The sequence below is a fragment of the Struthio camelus genome, chromosome 1 (assembly GCF_040807025.1).
Source record: "Struthio camelus isolate bStrCam1 chromosome 1, bStrCam1.hap1, whole genome shotgun sequence".
Taxonomy (NCBI): domain Eukaryota; kingdom Metazoa; phylum Chordata; class Aves; order Struthioniformes; family Struthionidae; genus Struthio; species Struthio camelus.
In genome coordinates, this window is record NC_090942.1 from 97,940,497 (window position 1) to 97,965,537 (window position 25,041).

The 25,041-nt window shown below is 41.8% G+C and overlaps 1 long non-coding RNA gene across 1 annotated transcript in view; it reads left to right on the plus strand.

The window, feature by feature from the left end:
• The window catches only part of LOC138069184 (uncharacterized), a 149,731-nt gene that overhangs the window by 86,381 nt on the left and 38,309 nt on the right, over positions 1 to 25,041 (plus strand). Inside the window, exon 4 of the long non-coding RNA XR_011144008.1 lies at positions 15,373 to 15,510. This is a non-coding gene — a long non-coding RNA (uncharacterized lncRNA). The remainder of the gene's footprint in view (positions 1 to 15,372; positions 15,511 to 25,041) is intronic.

Consider the following 25,041-nt stretch of genomic DNA (forward strand, 5'->3'; position numbering starts at 1 on the left):
TGCCGTGGTCATGAAAAGTTAACTGCATTTACTCAAGCTTTAGCTGTATTACTTCCCCGTCCCATCCTGTCCCTGTCCCTGTCCCTGTCCTCCAAGAAGCCCTAATCATGGAGAAATGTTATACTGGACAATATTCAAACAGAATAAAAACGCAGTTCATGTATGCTCTGTAGAGACCTTACAGTGTTTTAATTGCTAAATTCCGAAGCCTTGCATCCACACAGAGCATGCCCCAGCTGAGATGTTACCAGATTTTCCCTGCAGCTGCTGCTCTGAACTGCTGGGGCTTGAGTTGGGGCCAGGGGCTAAGGCCAGGAACCAGGCTGGTGAGCAAAGGGACTCTTGTTTATCCCTCTGCTCTCAGTACCCTGCAGAAAGGTCGTGCTGGAGAAAGTCATCTAGCCAGCGTGCAGGGTGAACAGTATCCAGACCCAGAAAGTGCCACTGAGGAAGAAACTTGGTACTAGCAGGTGACAGGGAGATCAACAGACTAGAAGGTGTTCGAGGACAAGAAGGAAAATGAGACTGTAATTGGGAGCAGCATTACACAGTGGGTTTAGACAGAGACAGAGGGTCTCTGGATTAGACAGAGAAGACTTGATTAGGAAGCAAAGGGAATAGAGCTCTCTGGAAAAATAGGCTCAGTGCCAGGATAGACAGAGGTGGATAAATCAGGGGAAAATTGAGCTTTTGAGATTGGGAGTAGCTGAATAAGGAAATTATGACTGGGAGCTAGTAAAACAGGGAGAAGGTAGGGAAGGTGAGGCAGATTTGATGAAGATGGGGCAATAGAGGCTCTGCCACGCTTACGGCTGAGCAAGAAACTGTAAAGGGTGTTCAAAGAGGACGCTGAAACCGGATCAGTAACTCAGTAAAGAAGACTTAAAGGGGTGGATGCAGAGCAATTATTGCAAGCCAGTGCAGAAAAGACCATTCAGAGAGGAAACTCTGAAGGAGAAGATGTGGGTTTAAGTAGGTGAAGGAACTGGGCAAAAACCATTTCCACAGTACAATTGGGATCTGGAGCCAAAACTAGAAATAATATTGGAAGGACTGGATCTATCTAGATACAGTGAAAAGGACAAGCCTGAAGAGCCCCAAAGAAGGAAAGAGCCAAGACTGCGAAGCAAGCTCGCTGGAAAAGGTAAGGCAGAAGGCAGGAAGATTGAGGGGATATGGCAAAGAGTCTGTAATGGTCCCAAAGAAAAAAGATATGATCACATAACTAAGCATGCTGTCATTGTTCACCTGCAGAACTCAACCAATTTAACCTTGCCTTTGGCATTTCCCAATTTTTGAGTGTTTGACTCTGATGTTCTCAGTGTTGTTTTTTTTTTTTTTAATTTGATACTATAGATATATATAAGTACAGGAAGAATCAAACTTTAGATAGTGGTTGTGGAAGAGTGTATGTAGCTTTGGGTTGACATGTTTGTACATGCAACTCATGTCTATAATATGTGATTTCAAATAGAAGAGCTAAAGTGATTTAAAATGGCAGAGATGGAAGTTAATGTGATTTGTTGTATAGGCTGAAGATATGGAAACAAATTTTACAGTGTGGCAGGCAGGAAAGGTTTCTGAACACAATAGTTAGACACAACTCTCCATCTCTAAGAGAATGTGCCTGGGTAAATGCACAATGGGAATATTTTGGAAGTGGAGAAGGCAGGCTATTCCAAGGGCCAGTGCATTTGCTTCTTCTGCCTTGTCTGTCTGGCACGGAGCATTATTAGTTTCAAGTCTCAAAATACGAAGTATGATACAGATGCATCCTGTAAGCCTGCCTTGTGTAACCTGCTACTGCTCTACTGTTCTCTCACCCAGCAACTAAGAACAAGCAGAGGTGAGGAACATTCCTGGTCTTTCCAGATCAGTTCACTTGCCTGTTTTCATATTACTTTAACTAGCTAGCTAGATGGGCTAAGAATTAGTCATTACTGTGTTTGAAATCACAGGGCACTGTTTGCTTTTAAGTCGAATTTGCCTATCCAGCACAGAATACTCTGTATCTGTTACAAGGATCAAAGCAGGGCAGTTCCCTGCTCCCTTTTCCTTCTTTCTCTTTTTCTCTTCAAAACTTGCTAAGCTGAATGGTGGGCAGTATCCTCTGACAAACAGAGCTTCCTGCAGGTCATTTCAGAAGTAGTTCTTAAACTGGGAAAATGAGGTTGCAAATGAGCAACAATCCACATAGAGTCCCATGCTTAAATAAATTCTTATCTTTTTGTCTTAACATTAGCATCTAACAAATGCAATAAGTTGGCAAAAAATGTGAAGAATTTGGGACTGAAAGCATTTGTTTATAAGGAATCATTTTCATTTGATTTGTCCTAGTGTGCAGGTACTGTTATTGAATGAATGAAGAATGGAATTTGCAAAGGGAAGTGGGTGCCAAATACCCATTTCTTTTTGGTGAGGTTTGAATACCTTAACCTCCATTTGAAATTCCTACTCACAGTTCTTCAATACTTTTTTTCATCTATAAATGTTAAAAAGTACTCCAAAGTTTTTAAGAGAGGTATATTCATCTAGAGTTATAAAGTATCTCAATACAGGATAGTGACATGAGTTCTCTTCAGATGTTTTGCTCCCACAAATTCTCACTCAGGAGACTAGAGCTGTCTAAGCCCCAAATTCTTTCTTCCTCAAGTCCAAGCAGTCCCCATTCTCCTCTTCCAGATGAATATACAAGAGTTCACATCCAAGCTTTTTTGCCGTCCATCAACTCATGACAGACAGACTAGAAAATAGTGTGCCCTAAATGTCATGTAAATGTTAGTCTTAATCACTCAGCCAAATACAATATTGTGCTACAGCTAAAAATGAATTAAAGAACCTGCCACACGCACTTTTTTTGAATTTCCCCAGAAACTAAGGTTTAGGGAAAGTTCAAATGCATAGAATGAGTAGAACGTAGTCATAACAGGACATGCCTTTTGTTCGCTGAAAAAATGAGGAAGAGTCAACATCCGAAAGAAACTATACCTGTTTAACATGTTATGGTAGCCGGGAGTCCATTTCTACTGGATAAGAAAGGCCTATTTGCCTGTTCTCCCCATGCAACATGGAAACAGAATAAGCAGAAAGACCATGAAACCCATCTCCATGGCACAGCATAGGAAACAAAGATGGCCCCACATCCAAGAGCACCACAAGAAAAGAAAAGGACCGGCAGGGGAAGCCACTGCCATTGTTTCATTTTAACATCATCAATAAATCCATTTGTTTGACTAAAATGAGCAACAACTCTCTTTCCTCACCCTTTGGCACTGAGTTAGTGATGAGCAGGCGGCCCCTACTATACAGTAGAGCTACCACTGTAACAGTTAAAGCATTCTTTGTTTCTTGAATGCTCCACACTGGACTTTGTAAACATCTGAGAAAGCTATGCTGTAAATTACTTTATATTCTGAGTAGCCCAATTGTTATGTGAAAGGTTAAGCCTCCTCTTTGTTTACAATTCCAAGTTCCTGCTCTGAGAAGTGACAGCAAAAATGACACTGAGGGTCCTGTACTGTGTCTCATTAATTTCCAGGTCAAAAGCTTCTACTGAGGGATTACTGAATCTGGACTTTTCTGAGTTCCCAGTGCTTATTTCCAAATGCTTGCTTTTTGTTGCATGCTTGACATTTTATCCTTATGGTGAGTTGTTTATCTTGTAGTGATGACTTTCACTTGTATGCCAAACAAATCTACTGGCTGACATTGATTTGTTATTATGTTCTCACTTTATTTCCTACTGGTGCTTTGATAATTAGGTGACATTCAGTATGTTTGCTAGCAGCTTTTAGTAGCTCTGTGAATATTTGCTATTCTTTGCAAACTGTTTCGGGATTGAGGCTCAGCATCCTTGCTCTGATTATGAGTTGAAGGTTTTTGATGAGGCTTTCGGTTTTTAGCTAAGTTTAATACAGACTATAATATGTCATCCTGTTAGCTGCCTAAATTCACACAGCTGTGTTATATAGGCATTTAACCTACTGGCTAGCTCTGTCATCTTGCAGTTAGTTTCTTGTAGGGAAAATATGTAACCAAGGTGAGATCCCTTTGTAAGGAAGGTTGATGCTCCTCTTTTAATTCCAGCTATTAGGCAATATAAAATTCCTACAAGTTATTTCCATTTGGAAAAACAACCTGATGATGATAAGGTACATATTTGATGCAGTCCTGCTTATGCGTAAAGGCATACACAAATCCTGCTCATCTGACCACAAACTGAACAAAAGTGGTTATTTTGCCCTCAGCTCCATGCCTGTCTTTTTGGCCAGCTGCAGTCAGCAAAGCTCTTGAGACCATGCTGTTCTTCTCCTTTCCTTACTGTTTACAGTACACATCTAGGACCAAATCTGTCTCTGAACCCTGATGGTTTCTCTTGTTTTATTGCTGAACAGCAGGGAATTAAATGTGGCACTACCATCCTCTTTAGCCTGAATATAAGATACCTAATCACCCAGGTGATGAATTATAGAGAGGCTTGTGACTACTATTAGATCACAGACGTATTAAGTAGCTTCTAATCAATCACTGAAATTCTGGGCAACTGTGAAAGGTTTTGCTTATCAATTTGTGGTCTTTCTGAAGCTCATACTGAAAAGTATTTTAGATCTTCCAAATATCTGGCTTGACTTCCCCTATAATGATAAAGAATTTTATTGCTTTTGATATCTCTTCACTATCACATACTTCCTGGAGAAAAATCAGATTCCAAGCCAGAATCCCTTCCAAATGATCTGTTGCCTTCCAGTCAAAGGGTGTTTGGGGATTTCAGCGCTCAAAGGAGCTATTCATCCAGCTCACTTGGCTTGGGAATAAATTCACCCTCTCTTTTCCTCCATCACGTATTGAAAGCGTCACAGAGACGTAATGGTAAAAGGCAGGTTTGTTTCCAGGTCCTTTTAATATAAGTCATTGATACAAAAGTCTGTAGCTTTGGCAACACTTCAGTGTTGTCATCGGTAATATCATAGCTATAGTAGGGAAGCTAACAATTTCCACGAAACTACTAGATCTATTTATGCTTCATAGAAGCTGCAGTAAAGTTAACTCCATCAGTGTAATCATCCCAGGCAACGACTGATGAAACAAATCTTAACAAAGTTAAAAGCACCTATTTTTTACTGAAAAGTACCCACTCTTTAATGGTGTAGGCATTAAAAATACTTACTTTTACTCAAATCAAGATCCTAGACATTAAAAACGTTGACATTAAAGTTGAGAATATATTGCCCTTTTTTAAAAAAAAAAAGCTGGTAGGAAACAGGTAAGAAAACTCATCAGCTGATAATTTGGCAGATCGTATTTGAAGTGTGGATGCAAATACTAACCTCTGCTCCACCTCTGAACAAGAAGTACACTTGTCTGAAGTTTTTGTATTTGATACAGGTAGTCATGACTTTCCTCTGTATGTTTTATGAATATTTTTACTGTTCATAATAGAGGCCTAACGCTCAACCTTCTTTCAGTGGCCCCATCCAGAAATGTGATTTTTGCCTTGCATGTATGATGCAGGAACAACAGCTAACTTAATCCACCATCTTGCTTGACACTGGGGTATTCAATCTATTTTGTGTTACAGTCCTGCCAGTAGAGATCACGGAGCCTCCTTGCCCTCCCAAGAAGATTTCAAAAAACAGTACTCCAGAAGCAATTTAGAGCCACTTTGGGCCTCATTTCTAGTTTATCTAGGGGAATGTTGTCTTCTTTGGTAGAGTGAAAAGAATGAATATTAAGTTAAATTCACTTTAAGACTTTCATATTGCATGAGCATCATCATAAGTTAATGGGAGTGTATCCTCACATGCCCCATAGCTCTCAGGAATCTGATAACTTGTCTTCTTTGTCTAAATGGAGGAGAGAGATGGTGCAGCTGTGTGTACTGAGCAGAAGCTGTTGGTAGCATATGCATTACACAACTGGATTCTATATAGGACAAGTAGTGGGCACATGACCCGTGTTTTCTCCTGATCATTCTGCAACAGAAAAGCTTTGACAGGACTTGTGTATTGCAGTATAGGAGCTAGGAGGACATTATCTGATTGGCAAAATAAGCTAACAGAAGAGTTTTTCATCGCAGGATACTCATCACTCAATTACCATGCCTAACCATTGTTAATGTGTAATATAAATTGGATAAGTGAGCCTCTTGCTCATAAGGACCCTTCTGAATGCAAAGTAAGTCTTGCAAGGTTCAGTATGAGAGATCTCAAAAACTACATCAGTAATGTCTTTGTACTTTGGAGAGACCTCAGTTTGCCTCTGTAGTTCAGTTCAAGGTACAGCATTTATTATAGAGGCCTATTTCTGATGGCACAAGCATACACCATGAGTCCCACTGAGTGGTCCAAAGATCATTGGTAAAAATCTCCTTGGAGCTGATTGCTACATGAAAATTACAGTTTCCAAAACAGAAAGGTCTTGCTGTTACTTAACACACTTGTTACACAAAGAGCATTTGTTACATGTGAGTCTTTGGCAATAACTTCATAACCACCTTTTCCTGAACCTCCTTCAGTCAAGGGTTGCTTTCTCAAACTGAGACTAAATTACTTATGAACCTACAAATGTGGTTATTTTTTTAATAGTTAATAGTTAAAGCTTTGGATATTAGTGTGAATGATACTGTGGCCCCAAGCAAATTTCTCCTCAGGTTTTAGACCTGTCGAAGGAACAATAAGACCAGTGATTTAAAAAAAGGATTATTTATTGTAATTCTTATGTTTTGCCTTTTCAGAGCTTGCTGTTTTTACCAATTAAAATCCAGTGAAATTCGCAAAAGCAGTTTAAAATAACAAACTTGGCTTAAGTCAGGAACAGATCCCATCAATCTATTGGCTCCCACTTCTGTTTTTGAAAGGAGCAGTACTGTACCAGTAGCCCTTCTTTTGGTCTGAGTTTCCCATGGGCTTTTGCTATGGGCAATCAATAAGTACAAACTAGATCTTAGACAGTGACATTATTGGAATTAACAGCTTCTGAAAGTGTCCCATGGAACAACAGTGCTCCTTGTAAGACAGATTAACATAAAATCCTGACCTCCTAAGACTAGCTGTTTCTGTTCATTCCGGCAGAAGTCACTGAGAAGGAGGACAGAGGTTAAAAGAATTCCGCATTTCAGACTGTGTTGTTTTTTCCACGACCTGAATGTTCTATAAGAATTTGGGTAATGTATGAACGTGCTTTTTTGACTTCATATTGAGAATTGAAGCAGGGTAGAAAACAAAATAGATAACATCTGCGTGAAGTATATATGCTTGTCCTGGGGAGCTTTAACAGAGGAAGAGCCTGCAGCAGTGTGTGGCCAGACAACATGGTACCCTGCAGGCTGGCCTTGCAGTATGAGCTTCCCCCAGAATGCATTTAACCTCCATTGTAGTGCTCCTTGGACTAAGTCATCTTGGATTGTAATGGCTTCACTGTGAACAAGTCTGATAACAAAGTGAGACATTTGAATTTATTGGTGCCCCATGCTTGAGGGACACTAAAGCACCTTAACAAAAATGACTTAGACTTACATGCAGAAAGGGAAACAAATCCCAGAAGTGTGAGCATAATGAATGGTCTCCATGGAAGGTTTATTGCGGGTCCATGCAAGGAGGCCTTCATGCATCTGGAGCACTCCAGTGATATTCCTGGATCTAACGCACAGGGGAAAACAGTTGCTAGCCGATTGCTTCCCTGTCAGCAAAAGGGACACATAACAACACATGCCAGCTCTGAGAGCCTCTGCAACGTACTACCTAGGAAGTGGGATGTCAACTCTACTACCGAAAGAACGGCATCCGCCTTCTTCGCTGGAAGAAATAGCATGTCATCACAGCTGACTCACTGTTCCACTCCAATACAGTGCTCTGGAGGATGCTGGTTAAAACAGCTTCCAGTTTTTACCTCATTTCAGTGGTGTTATATCAGACTTCTTATGCAGAAAGATTGCTGTCCTTCACTACTAGACATGCAGACTCGGCTGTGCTCAGGGCCAGATGGATTTTTTTTTTTTTTGAGTGCACCATTAGTAGGTCTTCAGGCTGAATTATGCCCTCATTTACGTGTGACGACTCTATTCTCCTTCATCAGCTTGCAAATAGTGTTGTCAAGGGTTGAAGGTACCTGGCTTGAGGAATAATTACCAGCATGGTATGTGGAAAGGAAAGAAACCACAGGTAAATGTGCGTGTGCATATGGGCATGCATATGATATGAGCAAACCTGATCAGATATGAGAGATCCATCATAAACCTAGAATCATACAGTGGCAACTTTTCAGTCGTTTTTCAAAATAGACCCGCAATGCCCATTCCCACTGTCCATTCTGAGAGCAGTCCAGGCACGGTGACCAAAGCAGGCTGCTTGAGAGTGTCAGTTCCTAGATTTCCTTCTAGTGCTGTGGACAACCCTCTGAATCCGTTTTAAGGCAAGAGCAATGGCTATACCAATGCGTTTGAACACAATATTTGGATTACATCCCAGATGAGCTCAGCCAAGTCATTTAGCTTCTCTGCTATGTCTCATCTGTATTTGGTTCGGTAATACTTTTTATGTATGGCATCTGGGAGTGGTGATTAATGTTCAGAATGTGTTTTTGAAATTCTTGAATGAAAGCGGCTACATCAGTACAATGTCTAAATATTTTAATGAGTTTGTCATTTTTTCTCTCCCTGCCAGATTTTTTGTACATTGTAAACTCTTCAGCACAGCATGAAACTCCCATCCCATTAAGTTCTGTTGAGCAACTTAACAAAAATGAGTTAAGTTCCGAAAAGAAAACAAAACCTGAAGTGCATACACAAAGAATAATCTCATGAACCCTGTTGTGGGTCCATGCAAGGATGTGTGGGTGCATATGGAGCCATCCTTATTACATTTGTGCAGGCTACCAATTCCTAACACATAAGTGTTGATCATGATCATATAGAAATAGCTACAGAAAATGTTTGTATTTTTTGTGTGGCTTGTATTACAGTAGCAGCCCATGTATGTTTGCAGAGGCGAACCTGCGTTATAAAGCACCCAATGTGACCAAAGCCTGACTTGCAAAGGGAGAAATAGAAGGCAAAGGACATAAGGGACTTTCTGGCTTCACTGTTGAGGTTACCAGTGTAATTGTCAGTGTTCCCAGTACGTTAATGACTTTTGCCATGTGTGTGTTGTATAGCTGCGAACTGGTTGAAGGCTACTGAGTAGTACTGAGTTTTGATTAGGCAGATTTGATAGGTTGGGGCCAGGAACCTACAGGCAAATAGAAGTAAAGCTCCCATGTTCATGTGCAGTTTTTACCTTTAAACTCCATGTACACCTACATAATTTTGAAATAACGCTGAGCAAGTAAGAAAAAGGTGTTTCTTGGGTATGAGCCTTCCCTAATTGGGTTTCTTCTATTTTCATTTTTTAAATAGTGTTTTCTCTTTGCTGTCCCTCTGAATCCAAAAGGTCCCAGAACTCATTGGCCTCTCTGCTCTCAGCAATATCCCTTGATACGCAGAGAGAGGCAGAAGTACCTAAAAATAGTGAAACTATCCTCTACTTAGCCCCCTAGGAAAATATTTTGATAAATTCAGGAGCAAGCAAGAAGGCTTGAAAAGGAAAGTAAGGCATGCCTCTCTGAATCTGAACAAAACTTAGGAAAGCATGGCTTAAGAAATAGGCTACATATAAACTTTCATTTTATATGAATCAATTTGCCTATCCAGTGTAAAACATGTCATAATCCATTCAGGCAATAGGAACAAGGGAAAATATTGCTGTGTGATCTTGCTACTTTGTCTGCACCCAGATGTGACCCTGGCAAAGGGTCAGAGACTTGCTTTACGTTTTATTGGGCAGCAGTATACACCAGCAAGGCTGCCTGGGAGCTGCTATTTTTTTCTTCTTGTGTTTCTATGCAGAGACAGCATTATCTGGGCCACAAGGTGTGTGCAAAACAACCCAGAATCTATTTTATATGGAACATTTGTAGGTGAAAAAAATGAATAGACTATGGCAAAGATGCTCCAGAGACTCATGATTTTTGAGTTTTATACCCTTACAATTAATAGCATGATAACCATGATAACTCTAAGAGGAGGCAGTGGAAACCAGGGAGCTGATTTGTCTGGGAATATGCAATTATTTCAAGTTGGATGCTCAGGGTGCCAACTCTACCAGGCTTCAGTATCTAGCTTAAGAGCTATGACCATTGGAAGTCAGAAGCATACAATGTGGTAGGAAGTGATCAGCTGCTGATCATTTCTGCAAACCCTGCTCCGCAGTTCTCGTTGTAGTAGCAAAGGCGAGGATGGAGCCTTACTTTGCAGCCCCGTGTATGTGTTGTGACAACAGGAGGAGAAGAATTTTAATACTTCAGCTATCTTAGGTGGCATTTTATTAACAAATTCTCTTGCTGTAAATTGAGGACAATTTCCAGCATTACAGGGGAAAGTCTTTGTGAAATGGTGGCTATCTACATGTATGTCGGAGTTCTGTGGATTACATTTTTTTTTTCATGGCTTGTACAGTGCTTATCAAAATAAAAACCAAGCTATTTCTCAGAGTGATTCACCATGTTACAATGAGTGAGAGCACATCTGCAGGCTAGTGCAGTCATTTTTCAGGCCCGCCTTGAGAAAACTCATTGCTATATAACTCAGGGCAAAGCTGGATAGTGACTTGTGCATCAGTAAAAAACAAAACCTGGCATGCTTCGGTGAGGTTTTGAGCTTTCCTTTCCTATGTGCCTTATGCTAAGTTCACTGCAGAGCTCATGTAACCGTACATTACGCCATGCCTTTGAATTTGACCGTCCAAGCGTAGCAAGCAAATGGCTTTCAAAGTGTAAGTACTGTTTTCAAGGGCTTATAACGCAACCAAAAAAAAAGCTTTCTTGGCTTCCATCATAATATTCTAAGGGCATTTTTCAAAGAGGACTGTTTTCCAACACTGTGAATCAGAACACTTATTTAAGAAACCGTAGTCAATTCATAACATGGGCAAAGCTGAAGTGAACTTTGATATTTGCCCTTGACCGTGCCACTGAGTCCTCGCACTAACTTCAACCAATTACATACTGTTTTATTGATTCAGTTTCTTATTGTAAAATATGAAGGACAGTTTCACAGGGCATGCTCTAATGCTTAATTTTTTTAAGGATAAAATATATGTGCCACATATTGCATATTTATAACGAAATCGATCACAAAGTGGTCTTAAAGTACTCTTGACTGCACAGAGTCAGCTAAGAGTTCCCACTAGGAGAGTATTCCTTAGGTCATGGTTCTTGTTTTGGTCATGGTACATATGGAAAAGTCATCATCACTTATTCATCAATGCCATAATTCACTGGAACAATTGTCCTGGGCTGATATGCTCTGTATTTGGTCAGAGAGCTCCTCCAGGATTATATACCTTTTCTATAGTACAGGTTAATATAAAAGAAACATGTTTAGTGGGCTTCTCGGAGTGAGGCACCCCGTGCAAGATTGCTCAGAAAAGTCAATGTGTACTTCCTCGCATGTTCAGAACAGGCCTGGAGTAGAAAAAACAGAATTCTAGCCTACCTTTCCAAGAATTCTTAATGTCAAGTGAAGCCTGGAGCTAAAAAAACAGTTTAATATTAGCCAGCCTGTTACACACATAAAGTTGGTATTTTACAGGGCATTAAAAATGTTTGCCATATTTATAGTCATTTTCTGTTGGTGCCAATTCAAATACATACTTCATTTTCTGATCTTTGTTACGCACTCCTGACTAGCTCCCTGTTCTTAGCCTTCCTTCACTCAGCCTGCAGTTCTCAGGGCCTCTCTTTTTTACATTTATTTTTCCTCTTGATTTTTCACTAATGTGTTTTGCACAACATTTAGATCCTTTTCAAGTTACTGTTTTCATCTGCTCTTTTTTCCCCTTCTCTTTCTGTCCAGTCACTTATTATCACTTTCACTCGTTTATTATGTTGCTACTTGCTAATTTTAGTTTTGCCTTGTGGAATCTGTATTTATGCCATCACCTCTCTCATCTAGTATTTTTCGACTCTCTTTAAGGAAAATACAATCAGGAAATAACAGGGAACTTCTGCCTCCCCAGAGACCAGAATTGCTCCCAACAGTATAGGACCTGACCTGTGGCCTCCTGGGGTAAATTGCATTAACCAAATTCTCAAGGCCAGGTTTCAATCATCGAAGGAGAAGGAGCAAATCTCATCTCAAGTGTGATCTTTTGTAGTGAACTACACTGCAAAAGAACTAGCTTGTAGATGTAGTTGTAGAACTAGCTTGAGGTGGTCATTTCAGATAATTAGTTGGTTAGTGATTGATTCAAGAGGATAAAGGAAAACAGGGGATGACCTAGAGGAGTAATAGCCAAGAAAGCTGTTGCCAAAGAGCTATTATTTCCCTTGTGTCCACATGGACACTCTTATTCTAATTTCATTAAGGTTTTGATGGAAACTATATTGATACTGTGAAGTTTTTGAAGCTGAATCGCAAGCTAGTTTTTATTTTAACCTACTGAACTAGACAGCTTCCATCCCTAATCTTGTCTCAAAGGGGCCAGAACTTTCAAATTCTTGTCCATTCACCAAACTCCATCTGTACCTGTATACCTAAACTACCTGTGCCCAGTAGGTAACTTCTTTTATTTACATAAATTTAAGCACACAACCTTGAGACATTCAGCCCAAAAGCTCCCTGTAACATTATGAAAGCCCTTGGCTTTCCAGCCTTCCTCTTAGCCACTGTGCTACACATCATCCTGTCTGTGTGGAGGATATCAGGACACCCTCTTTGAAACTATGCAGAAGGCGGATGCATCAGCCCATTCAACATCTCCAGTCTCAGACAACTTGAACATTAACCCTCCTATTGTAGGGTCTAGACATGCACAACTCAGCCATCATCTCTTTTCATTGTATGATATAAGATTACAAGGGCAGAAAGTAGTCTGACAGCCAGAGAACTGCACCCATCCCATGAAAGAAGGGATGGGAGAGGGAGCTCTTTACAATACACAATACGGCACTGGTGAGCCTGGCAGTACCACCACTATTGTAATTATTTTTTACTCACTGCTGGACTACTAAAAGTAGTAACTAACAGTTTCTTGGGAGAGTTAGCATGAAATATAAACAGCATGGAGCCCTTATACAGCATCCTCACTAAGACTTGCCTTATAGCTTCCAACCTCCAGGGGAGAAACTTAGGAAAATCCCCTCCCACTCCCTTTAAAAATAAATAAAAAAATAAAGGAACGTGGGGTGTTTGAGCCTATATTAAGAACTCAGCAGGGACTGGTGAGTGCAGCAACCCACATATGAGCTCCCCTTCCCCTCGTACCTCTGGAGTGGCAGCCAGCACACACCTGCATCTCCTTTGCTATAAGGGCACGTAGAAGCCCAAGGTATGGTTGTTCCAGCTGAAGCTGCAGGCACCTGGTCCTTCTGCTGTGCCAGCAAGAATGGTCTGCAGGTATCTGTTTGTTTGAATGAATCTTACTCCAAGTGAACTGGAAGTTGCAACTGTAGCTGTGATAGGATGGTGGGTTTTTTCCCCCTTGCTGGTAAATGTTTAATTGGTTACATAAGAAAATACACAGGTAGCTCCATGTAGCCATGGGAACAGACTGCAATAATAGCTTAGTTTGCTGTATTAGAGTGGTAACCAGACTGTCAATTATTTGGAGCCTGACCCTACCCCAGAGCAGCCAAGTTTGCATCTGCAAACAAGTAAGAGAAAACCCTTGTAGATTTATCTAAGAGAAGCTGCATTGTGATTCCTAGCAGAGTGAATATTATGCTGATGATAAGAAACTTGGTAATTAAGAGACCCCTGAGGATGTTTATACAGGAATAGCTACGTTGTCAGATGCCTCCCTTCAGATGCTCTGTATAGCAGACACTATACTTTTGGAAATACAGAATCTGGGATGATAGACAGAGTTGGTGTCATTTGAAGCGTTTGGGCTGGATGAGAAGATGATGAGATGGGCTGGAATTTGAATAGCAGATAATACATTACAGGAATAACCCGTAGTCCAAATTAAACCTAGGAGGCATGGGTTTCAGAAGGCAGTTGCAATTGCAGCCTTGCTGAATAATGGTTTATTTTCTATGTTCTTGATCAATGAGATGGTTTATTAATCATCTACATTTATATTTAGATTGGCAGTGAGTGCCTGCATTTATACTAATGATGCACATCTAGCATGCATCTTTAGTGCTTATCATTGTCTTAGAAATAAGGAAAAAATATTTTGAAAGGCAATAATTAAACTTTCATTTGATAGAAACTTGGAAAGAGCATACTGTTTCTGTTTCTTCCAGGATAAAAGTCCATGAGCAAAACTATGGTTTTTTTTAATTATTATTTTTGTCATAGGAAAAACAAAATACGACAACTGAGATTTTGTTAAGAACAGAACACAGCTGAGAAAATCCAGTTCTGGTAAATCAACTAGCTAATTTGAAATGTAATTTAGAATGGTTAACAACAACAACAAGAAAAGTTGAGATGCTGAAGCGTATAGGGTCCCCCATCGCTAGTAGTGATGCTGATTAAAGATACTAAAATTTGGCTTGGGTATGTCAGCATGTTATCCAGTTGTCACAAATCATCAGTGTTTTTGTAATTCTGGCTATCTGAAAGCATGGAAAGATGCTCAAGGAATTCAGAATGACAGTTATTCCCTCTCAATTCCACATGGCCTGGGAAGCTGATTTATCATCAGCAATGTTTTAACAAGAGGAAAGGAAACTGCATTATAATTATATAAGGCAGAAACTATGTGAAAAGGGAAAACATTTCCTATATTTAGAAAGAATGAGAGATCTAATGCACCTCTTTCTTTGTATAGTCATGTTCTCAGTAATACAAGAAGCATTTTCTGAACTGCAAGGATCAGAGTTTTATTGGCACCACTGCAAATGCACGTACAAGGACTCACTTGTTGATGTCAGTGTCTTTTCTGGGAATTAGCCTACATCTGCAGATATTTTAAAGAGCACTAACACAAGAAGGTTATTGTGTAAAACTTCATCTACAATATGGAAGTGCCAGATCCTGAAATAAATACAGCAGGAAACAGAATTGTCTAATGATGATAATCCTCCTCTCTTGTTGAATTCAGGGAGAGGCGAACGTACCCACAACTCTATGATGTACCATGGAATTTAGTTTGGTGGTTGGGAGGGAATGCCTTTGTCTTGGATTTGTATCAGATTCTGTGGCGAGATTAGGGAGATGCTTAATTTTTAAGATGTTAATGGCCATAAGTGATTAAAATTCAGAAGTAATTAAAAGGACCTTGTTGCATCTGATTCTGGTTTTAGGCATGCATAAAAGTTGTCTGAGGAAATAGCTCCCAGAGTGCATGTTTGCTAAAGTATAATCTATGACTGCATTTGTGTTAACAGAGATACTGCCCTTGAGAGGTGCTGAGTGCCTCCTTGGACTTGAAGAATGTCCTGAATTTCTACTGTCTTCAGTTAGAGGAGAGAGTACTCGGCACCAGGTGGGATGAAGCAAAGGAGAGCTGATTTACTGTACAAGAAGTAAGCCAATCTTGAGAACTATCTATCTGTTGAGTTTTGCATTCTAGAGTCTTGCAAGTCCTTATAAACTCAAAATGAGGTTTTCATTGTTCCTTAGGTGAAATTGCTCAGGAATATGCCTTTCACCAAGCCTTAAATTAAATATATCTTATGATAGACCTATTGCATCCATATTAGGTTACTCTCTTGGCCTTGCATGTCTTTCTGATGGTGCCAACTTCCCTTTTAATTGCTCTGCATATTCCTTATTAAAAAGGCATCAAAATGGAAGAAATCTAACCACAGTCAAAATCCATAGAAATATGTTGATGCCTCACTTCCCTGAATTTCAAAAGAGGAGTCAGGCAGCTAAATATCTTTGGATCCAGGCTTGTCTCGAGTTCCCTTCTAATTTCTGTCAGATGATACCCTATGCAACATTCCAGGTCCTGGAAAATCATAATCTAATTGATTTTAAGGCTAGACAGGTTGATAGGAAGGAATGGACTGTTCAGAAGATGGTGTTCTCCACGGCCTGCAAGCCCTTAAAAAGAGAAGTTTCTAATTAAATTGCCTATTTGAGCTGATGTGTGGTGGTCTAGGGACAGAGAAGTAAAATTCCTGAATTTTACCCTTTTTACTCTTCTAACCCCTGCGTGTGACAGTTAGTATCACTGCTGCCATTTGTAGGATTTATGGCGTATTGCTCCAGATATTGCAACAGTGGGGAATATTCCCCTCCCGTGGGGAAACTTGCTGGATATCTGATCCTGTTCCTAGTAAAGGATGTGGATGGGCACCAGCATAAATACTGATATAAGTTATCTCAAATAAAGTCACCTGACAGACAGCAAATACTTCTTTCCTTCATGGAAGGAAGTAAAGCTGAAGAAAGTGTTAGGATTTCTTAATCTAGGTTTACTGTGTGTCTCCAAGAATCATCTCTTAGAAAGTGTGGTGTATCAGGCACCAGCTATAAAAAGTTGTGCCTAGGCATTAGGAGCCTGGTACAGAGTATCACAGAACATGTTTTAAGCACTCACTATTAGACACTGAACGATGAACCATGTTTAGGCATTAATGAAAAGCCTTTAGTGGTGGCCTAGTTAGGATGCAGTTAATTCACCAGTAATTCTATGGTGTACCTTTCCCTTGCAACCAAGTTGCTGGTGTTCCAAATGAGAAACGGGGTCTCAGAAAGCCAGTTATATATGGTTGACAACACAGCACTGTAAAGAGTTAGGCAGGACCAAAAGCCCAGAAATCTTAGGCTGATGAGAGAAATAAATACCTAGTTTTCCATTTGTTGGTTATTTAGGTTACATGATTTAAATTATAAAGCTGTATGTATCAGAGGATATTGTAAGGTAATGATTCTTTAGTAGAGGATGGGAACTGGACACGGAGGTTGCAGATGGTCTTGACTGACCCCTTAAATTCTGCAAGCCAAGCCAGAAGGGTATATATCATGTCAGCTCTCACAAAGAGGTGGGAGGGCAGAGCAAGAGGAGAGGATGCAGCAGAGGCTGAATAATGGTGTAGCAAAAGTTGAAGTCAGGCACAGAGGGAGCAGAGCGAGCAGCTGTCTGGCGCCAAGAGGAGTCAGTGTTGGTTTTCTTTTTTTGTTTGCCAGCTCGAACACCAAATGTCTAAGACTGGGAAAGTAAGGGTTGTTATCTATGGCCACTCCCATGTTCCTGTCTGAGTGTGAAAATAAATACTAAGTGAGAACAAATACTTAAGAACTGAAGGTGAACTAGTGATTGTTTGATAAGTATCTGATGATTTGCCTCTTAACAGTAGAGACAGTGGAGGAAATGTTGCTGTCTGTCCTACAATTTGGCTTCTCTTCACATTCCTCCCAAACAGTCTGGAGAGAACAAAAGGCCAGGCTTGTAAATAGAAAGGAAAAGCTGCTTGTGCATATCATCCCTAGATAAAAACAAAGGCTGTTCTCACTTCATTCCTGGCAGAAAAGGAGTGTGAGTGCCTTCCATGTGACAGAGTTTAAACTGCATGTACACAAAAGCTTAGCACCTGATTTTTGAAATGTAGGTAGCAATAAACAAGGTTGTTCATGTGTGGTCATGCTAAGTCAAGACATTTAATAAAGAGTCTCCAGTGGGATGCTTGGGAGTAGCGGGCTCCTTCATTTGAGCCCCTCAGGAAATTCAACATCGGGCTGATAGTAATACACTGTATTGCTTCTCATGGGCTGTCATTTCCTCTTGAGGTGTCGCTCAGCCTGTGGGGACTTTTCACCAGGTTTTTGAGGCAAATGTTCTTCCACACATATGGGGTTACTGAACACTGTCCTCAGATGGTATGTAGGGTTTCCCAGGCATGCATTCTTGAAACTGAACTGGGATTACAGAATGGCTAATTTGAGAGCCCAGCTTCAGTTTAAAATAAATTCAGTTTTGACCTTGATGCTTCCAATTTGTAACCTTGATGCTCAAGTGGTATAAATTATTGTACCAGAGTCCACCAACTGAGCCAGTTGCCATGCACTTTTTTAGCACTTAAAAAAAGAAATGGTAGTAAAGAGCCACCACAGCACAGCTGGAAACTGTGTTTCTCAGAGCTCCAAGGTATGCAGGTGTGAGAGCACAACATACGCTGTTCTGCCCAGCCAGAGACAGATGCTGGCTGATGAGGAATGTATCCCTGACATTGGTCTAGGCTGCCATTAAAACTTACTGGTAGCTAGCCGATAGCTGTAACCGGCACTAGGATGATACTCTGCCCAGCTCAGAAGTCACAGAGCAAAAGCGGTGAGTTAGTGGTCTGTAAGCAAGGTGGATCAGTTCACCTATTTGGTTGAAAGAGAAGGTGGGTCAGTCTAGCTGTTCAGGGTTGGAGGCCATGCACTAGGAAATGACAAACCTCTATACTGCCTGAATGAGAAGAGAGCAAACTCCATTTCCTGTGTTTATACTTGATTACAGCACTGGGCAAAATGCAGGACAGGCCTTTTTTGTACCCTGTCCCCTTGCCCACGCTCCTGAAAGGCCAGACATGGTCTGACCTTTGTACCGTGTCAGATGTGGCTGGAGGGGAACCAAAGAGCATTGGAGCTCTCTGGCGTCCTGCTGCCTCACTTGTGCTGCTGGGCCCGGTGGGGATGTAAACAAGGGTGGGGAAGGGGAGAGCTTCCGCCAGCCGCCGATCCACTGTCAGGAAGGCGGGAAGCCCAAGAGCCGAAAACATTACAACATTGTCTTTTGGAAATGACTGAATGTGAAAAATTACTGTCCTAATGATAAAAGTGAAATAAATATTGGCAGGACATGAATCCAGCTTCTCTGCAAAGGCTTTCTTTTTTTTAATTGTAAAGGCAGCTACAAATCACATTTTTCTTTATCACATCTTTATAGCTTGTTATCCTGCGCCCTTCTCTAGATTGCCGTATGGCAAAAGAAATAGCTCTTAGAACTGTTTTTTGTAGAACTGTAGTAGACATGAATACCAAACAACTTCACAAAACCACTGAATATTTGGCAAGCTTCTAGTCTACTGTAATTTTTAAAAAATGCTCAAGACAAATGTTTATATTGAGGGGGGAAACATCCCCAGGATAGAGCTATCAATTAGTGGATAACTTCAGCTTTCCTATGTAACACTGTTCTATAAGCCATACTTCTTAAACAGTGAATACTATTCTAATTAAACTTTCTAAAACCTTAAAAAGCATTTGAATTGTAAGTGGATGCTGCTCTAGCTCTTCTGGCATGTCGCATACAGAACGTCTGGCCAACTCTCCAGTCTTCTCTCAGATATGTTACCGATCCAAAATATTTTCACCAGACACCCTGAAGTGGAATCACAAGTTTGCCAATTTCCATTTCATGCATCTTCCTTAGAAAACTGAAAATTACAGCTCATGAGTACTGGTGATTTGATTGCTCAATGTCCAAACTTAACTCACTAGAACAAAATAACAACAAAGATGCAGAAAACGATGTCTGGCCTCCACGAGTCAAAATTGCTTAGAAAAACAAAAGTTATGTTATTTCCAACTCAGAAGTTAGACCTGGGGGGATTGGTGCTCTTAAACCACTGATGAAGTGCAGATCAACAATTAGCAGTAGGCCTTCATCTGAAAAGTTATTGCATCGTTACACTGACATTTCCCTGAACCTGCCTAGGTCTCCAAAGCAAGAAAGCAATTCTCAGTGTCTTTATACTGTGTAATTTTCAATTATCTCAATTCTCTGTGTTCCAAGTCAGCACTTTTTTGAGAAACATATATGTCAAAAGAAAAGTTATCAACAAAGGTTTCATATTCTGATTTCCTTGGACTTTGCAGCAAAATTTTGAATGCTATTGAAACTGCCAAAAATGAAAAATGCGTGTTATAGTATTACAGATGATAGCATAGTCCAGTCTGGGGTTTTTTCTTCTAACCAGTGCTGTGAGAGCTTAAGCAATGTTTTTGCACTAGGCCAGGCAGTCTAGGCAGAACTTCATTAAAATACAGCTGAATGACCTGTTACACGAACCACGCTGTAAGGGAGTATTTGGGAGTGTGGCAGTGTAACAGCCCTACAAGTTGGTTCATTTTCCCTAAAGCTGTAGCCAGTGGCTTGAACGCTTCTTGCTTTCTGGAAAAGGATGATCTTACCTAGATGCTAACTAGCCAAATAAGGTATTTGGTCCTCGTATCAAAGCAATCTGCTCTGGAACAAATAAAAGGCTTAAACTCCTTACATATCTTATCCTCTACCCACTTAACCCATACTCTTTCAGTACAAACAACGATACATTCATTACAGTTCAGAGCAAGACTCATGTTTGCTTAAGCCACAGTGATGCTGTTTCCATGGGGGGGTTCCCTTAAGGATGATGCTTGCACTTCTGCCAGCCCAGGCACCAGCATTGCCACCGGGCAGCAGAGCAAAATGCTCTGCAGTGCAAAGCACCAGGTAGACAGGGACAAGGCAAATGTTGATCCACGACCCCAGCCGATGCTTCCTAGAGAGTTTGTCCTTTCTGTTTGGAAACTGGCGCTACGTGCTCAGGCCACCTCTTCTTCCAGAAAATGTTCTGTATGAGAGAAGTATGGAAAAAGAAGAGAGCTGTGGTTTTAGTAGTGAAGCCCAGGAGATATATGATGCTATGGTAATCTGACTCTGGAGGATAAGGATCCTGTTGATGTTGCTACAAGCACTCCAAGAAGCCAGCAAAGATTAGAGCTAGACCAGGTCCAGAAGTCCAAGTATGAATGCTCTGAATTACAGGATATTTAGAACTAACAGAATGTGTCTATAGCCCACGGCAGGATCATTTTAGGATCCAGTTCAGATTTGCAGCACTGGGAAGTGAAGTGAGAGTTGTTTGGAAGAATACCACAACGTAACCGAAGCCCAGAAGTTCCCTACCTCCAGGCTTTGGATGAAGTGTTCTGTCTAAGCTCATGCTTTGACTCTGAAGGTGCTGAAAATCCAGTGTAGCTGTAGTCAGTGAGAGTTTCAGGAGCTGGGTACTCTGGGAAAATCCCTGCTAGGCAGACTAGCTACTATTTTCCACAGATGATACAAGTTGAAACAGCCATAGAGCAGACAGGTTCATAAGGGCAGGACTGTGTGCTCTGCGGTGTGCGTTTGTGTGTGGTAGCAGCCTGGCTGCCTGTCACGTCCCTGAGCTCTTGCTGTTGCCCCAGCTGAGTTCTTCCCAAAACCTGAGAACTTTTGTCTCCAGTGTTGCTCATTGTAATATAGCTGCTTCTCGGTGGCTGTCTGCCACCAAGAAGCCCAGGCAGGTGTTGATAGGGAGTGTGTGGTGATTTCCACTGAATAACATCCAAATATGTCCTGAATAGTATGTATTACATCATGAGTGTTGTACCTGAAAGGGCATAGTAAAGTACCTATAATGGGTAGTGAGGGACTACAAGTCGGTGGGCAATGAGAGGTACATTTTACAATATAGTATATCAGTTTATAAATATAATTAGAGGGTTATAGTAACTGCTTATAGACAGGTTGTAAAAATAAGGGGACTTTGAAGGGTTCCAGGAGCGGGTTCAGTGGTGGGAACATAACATTTTTATTTGTGATTGGGGACAATCTGCAGTGGTGCAGTACAGAATGGGAGGAGGCTGTGTCGCTTCTCACTGTGCCATCCCAGCAAATGCTGCATGTTCAATAGACAGCTTCAGGCCTCAGGACTGTCAGCTCAGCACCTTTCACTAAGAAATAAGACATTACTTTAGAAGGTCAAAAGCAGTTATTGCCAAAACGTGATCTAGAGAGCAGTAACGCCCTCTGAAAAGCAAGATGGATGTCCCTTGTCCAGCTCTGTCCTTTCTGCTGCCACCGTGAATTTCTGTGAGGTGAGTGGATACAAAGGTATGGAAGTATAAGCTAGATTTGCAGCTGGTGCCAAGTGGCCCAGCTCTTTTCCAGGCAACGAAGTGATGCTCATGTAGACTGCCTCTTTGGCCCCGCCCATCTGAGCTGCTAGCTTGTCCCCCTCTTCGCACAGCTGTAGATGGCTCCAAGGCTGTGACAGTAGGGGAGAGTCTTCCAGTGCTCTTACCCTGGCAAGTCTCCAGGTGTGAGCCTCCTTCTCCTCATTTGACCAGCTAATGCAGACAGGATGAGGCTGTCCACTGAAAAACAGATTTTATGGGGGAACATTACCGTGTGCCTGGCTGCTGGCTTACAGCTGCTAGCAAGCACTACTGCATCCCAGGAGGCTTGTCGTTCATTTGCAAAGACATAAATAAAAATAACGAAGAGCTGCCCAGAACGGACTCTTCCCCCCCCAAGCCGCAGGAAGGGTAGACCATCCGCGCTCCCTGGCGGGCTAGGCCGGGGCCGGGAGGGGGCGCTCGGGGCGGCCGGGCCCGGGCTGCCTTTGGCGGGCGGCGGGGCCCCGCGGGCCGCGGCGGCGAGGCCCGGCCCCCGCGCGCCATCTGCCGGCCGCCGCCGCCGCCGCTTGAGCGGGCGGCCGGGCCTGCTGCCTGGGGTGCGGCTGCCCGCTGCAGGGAGCCTAGCCCTCCCAGAGCCTGCCGCCCTAAACAGCCACGCAAGGCGTACGGAGGGGCTTCGCAAGGGCGGGAGTTTCCAGCGGGTAGCCTGCAGTTAAGCACTGAAGACTGTATTTAGGCAGCAGAAAACACAGGGGTCTGACTTTTTTAAGAGGTGTGGAATGCCTCGCGATTCCCACTGAATTCCCCAGGAGCTGCAAATTTGTTCATTGCCTCTAAGAGTCTGGCAGCCTCTTGCGAGCTTTAGGAACAGTGTTGCGGTCCTGGCAATCCGGGGAAGGCTGAGCACGTCCCTAAGACCTGGGAGTGAGGAACTTAGGGCAGAAAGCCAGAGGAGCACTGAGGCCCCTAGGATGAAAGAAACACAGCAGGAATGTGGGCGCCTGTGTTCAGGAGCAAGACAAAAACAAGCAAACACGAAAATTAAAATAAAACCAGGTCCTCTCTGTTTGCTTGCTTTCTGGTCTTGCCGGTCTTGTGTGGCTTTCTTCAGTGTTGCAGTTTCCACATCACAGTAAATCCATGAGGGTCAGAGAGTAACCTTGGGTGATGAGAGAAGTGGGCTTAAACCCCCTGGACCTGTGGGACTTCCCCTTTCTGAACGAATGTTCCACTCTTTCTGCTGTTATGGGAAACAAAGCCCTGCTCTCACCTCTGTCCATCTTCTTTTTTCCTAAAGAAGACAGCAGTAGTAACCCCATTTGCCAAAAGAGACTGGTTATGTGGCTAGAACCATGAGATTTCTGCTTCTCACATAAGTGTGTAAGTAGTAGGATAGTAAATGCTCCTCTCTTTTGGTCATTTCTATTCAGCTGGCTCAGGCAGCTCCTGCTCAGCATGCTTCTTTTTCTTGTATATATTCTTATGTGCTTACCTTTCACCGGGTAAAGAACTCATTTGGGGCTGTAAATTCCCATCCTGAAAGCTGGGTGTCTAAAAATCATGGCAGCTATCAAGTTCCCCTGTAGAACAGATTCTGTGAGCAGGAGTCTGTTAGCAGGATGGCTAACTGTTGCCATCTGAAAGACAGACGTGTCGTCTAATGTGCTCGCCTAGGTCCCCTCTGTGATCAGTGGCGGGAGGCAGGGGCCACTGCTAAGGGCAGTTTGTTCCAGTTATCTCATATACTATCCCTTTGGAAGGGATAATTTGACCCCAGTTGCTCACTCTCGCTGCTAACTGTAGAGGAAGCCTAGATGAATAACTTGGATTAGATGACTAATTTCTGGAAGTTTTAAAGTCAAGTATTACAAATCCCATCCCCAGGGACTGACAGGAATTTCTGCTATAAGCAAAGAGTTCACTTGTTCACAGCATCACAGGAGGGCAGATGTACTAGCCAGCCTGAAGATGACTGTCAGCCATCAAAGCAATAGTCATACATGCAGTTAGGAGAGGCATTTTTAATCAATGCAGCATCTCTCCTTGTACACCATGGTAAAAGGCAAGGCAGTAGAAGAGCTCACCTAGAGTACAGTGAAGAGTTCAAGTCATCTGTGCTCCAGGAGGATGAATTCACACTGAAAGACACGTAGAGAAGGGTTAGTAAATCAAATGGTAAGTGAAAAGCCTGTTTTAGGAGGAAAGATTGGAAGAAATAGGCTTATTTAGCTTAGTGAGGTTAATTTTGAGGGGGAACATGATTTACTTTCAAATGCTAAAGGAAAAGGGAAAAGCTTTTTAAGCTAAAGGACAACATTGGTAGAAAGACAAATTGGTATGAAGTGAGCACAGATGAACGCTGTGGAAATGGACAGATGACATCTAACTATTAAATACGTACATTCTGGTACCTAGGCAGTTTCACAAAGAGTACTGGGGAAAAAACACCTAAAAAACCCCACACTTTAAAGACTGAGACTGATTCCTTTATTAAAGGAGCAGTATATGGTGTACCTGCCTGCCCTAGAAGGGAACTGGACTCAATGCCTTCCAGTTTTGTGTTTTTATAGTCTCTTTTGTCCCACAAAATTTAGCATACATACACCTTCACTGCACCTAATGGTGCAGAAATTGGGGAAAGACAGCACTAGCTATGATTTGTTTACTCCTCCCTCATCAGAGTTCCTCTCCCACTTTCCAGTTCTCCTCAACATGAACATCAGTGAAAAGGGTTATATAATACAGAAGTGTGCAAGAACCTCCTCTAAATGCATTGGCTGCAAGTCTTTTGGAGGGAGAACGACCCTTACCACTTAAAGTAAAAAGTAGTCTCATGATAGCCTTTTGAGTGATGGGTATTGATGCCGGTGACAACGATATATCTAACCTTGGCTGTCTTGGGCCAGATGACATGTCGGCTTATATTCTTCTTGGCTATCTTCAATGAGCAAAAGGTGATATTTTCTTGATAAAATTGCCTCAACTGTAAGGCATTTTTAGGATCAGAGCCACTCTGCAGAACACTTTGATTACCAGTTCAGCACAGGATAGAATGTTACTGTCTGTGCTAACAAGAAATCTGGTTTCATGGCTGACACTCCCTTGGATATTTTGGGGTTAGTCAAATTGTTACCATTTGCCAAGAAAAGCTAGGTCAGTTCTTAAATCCTTAGTGC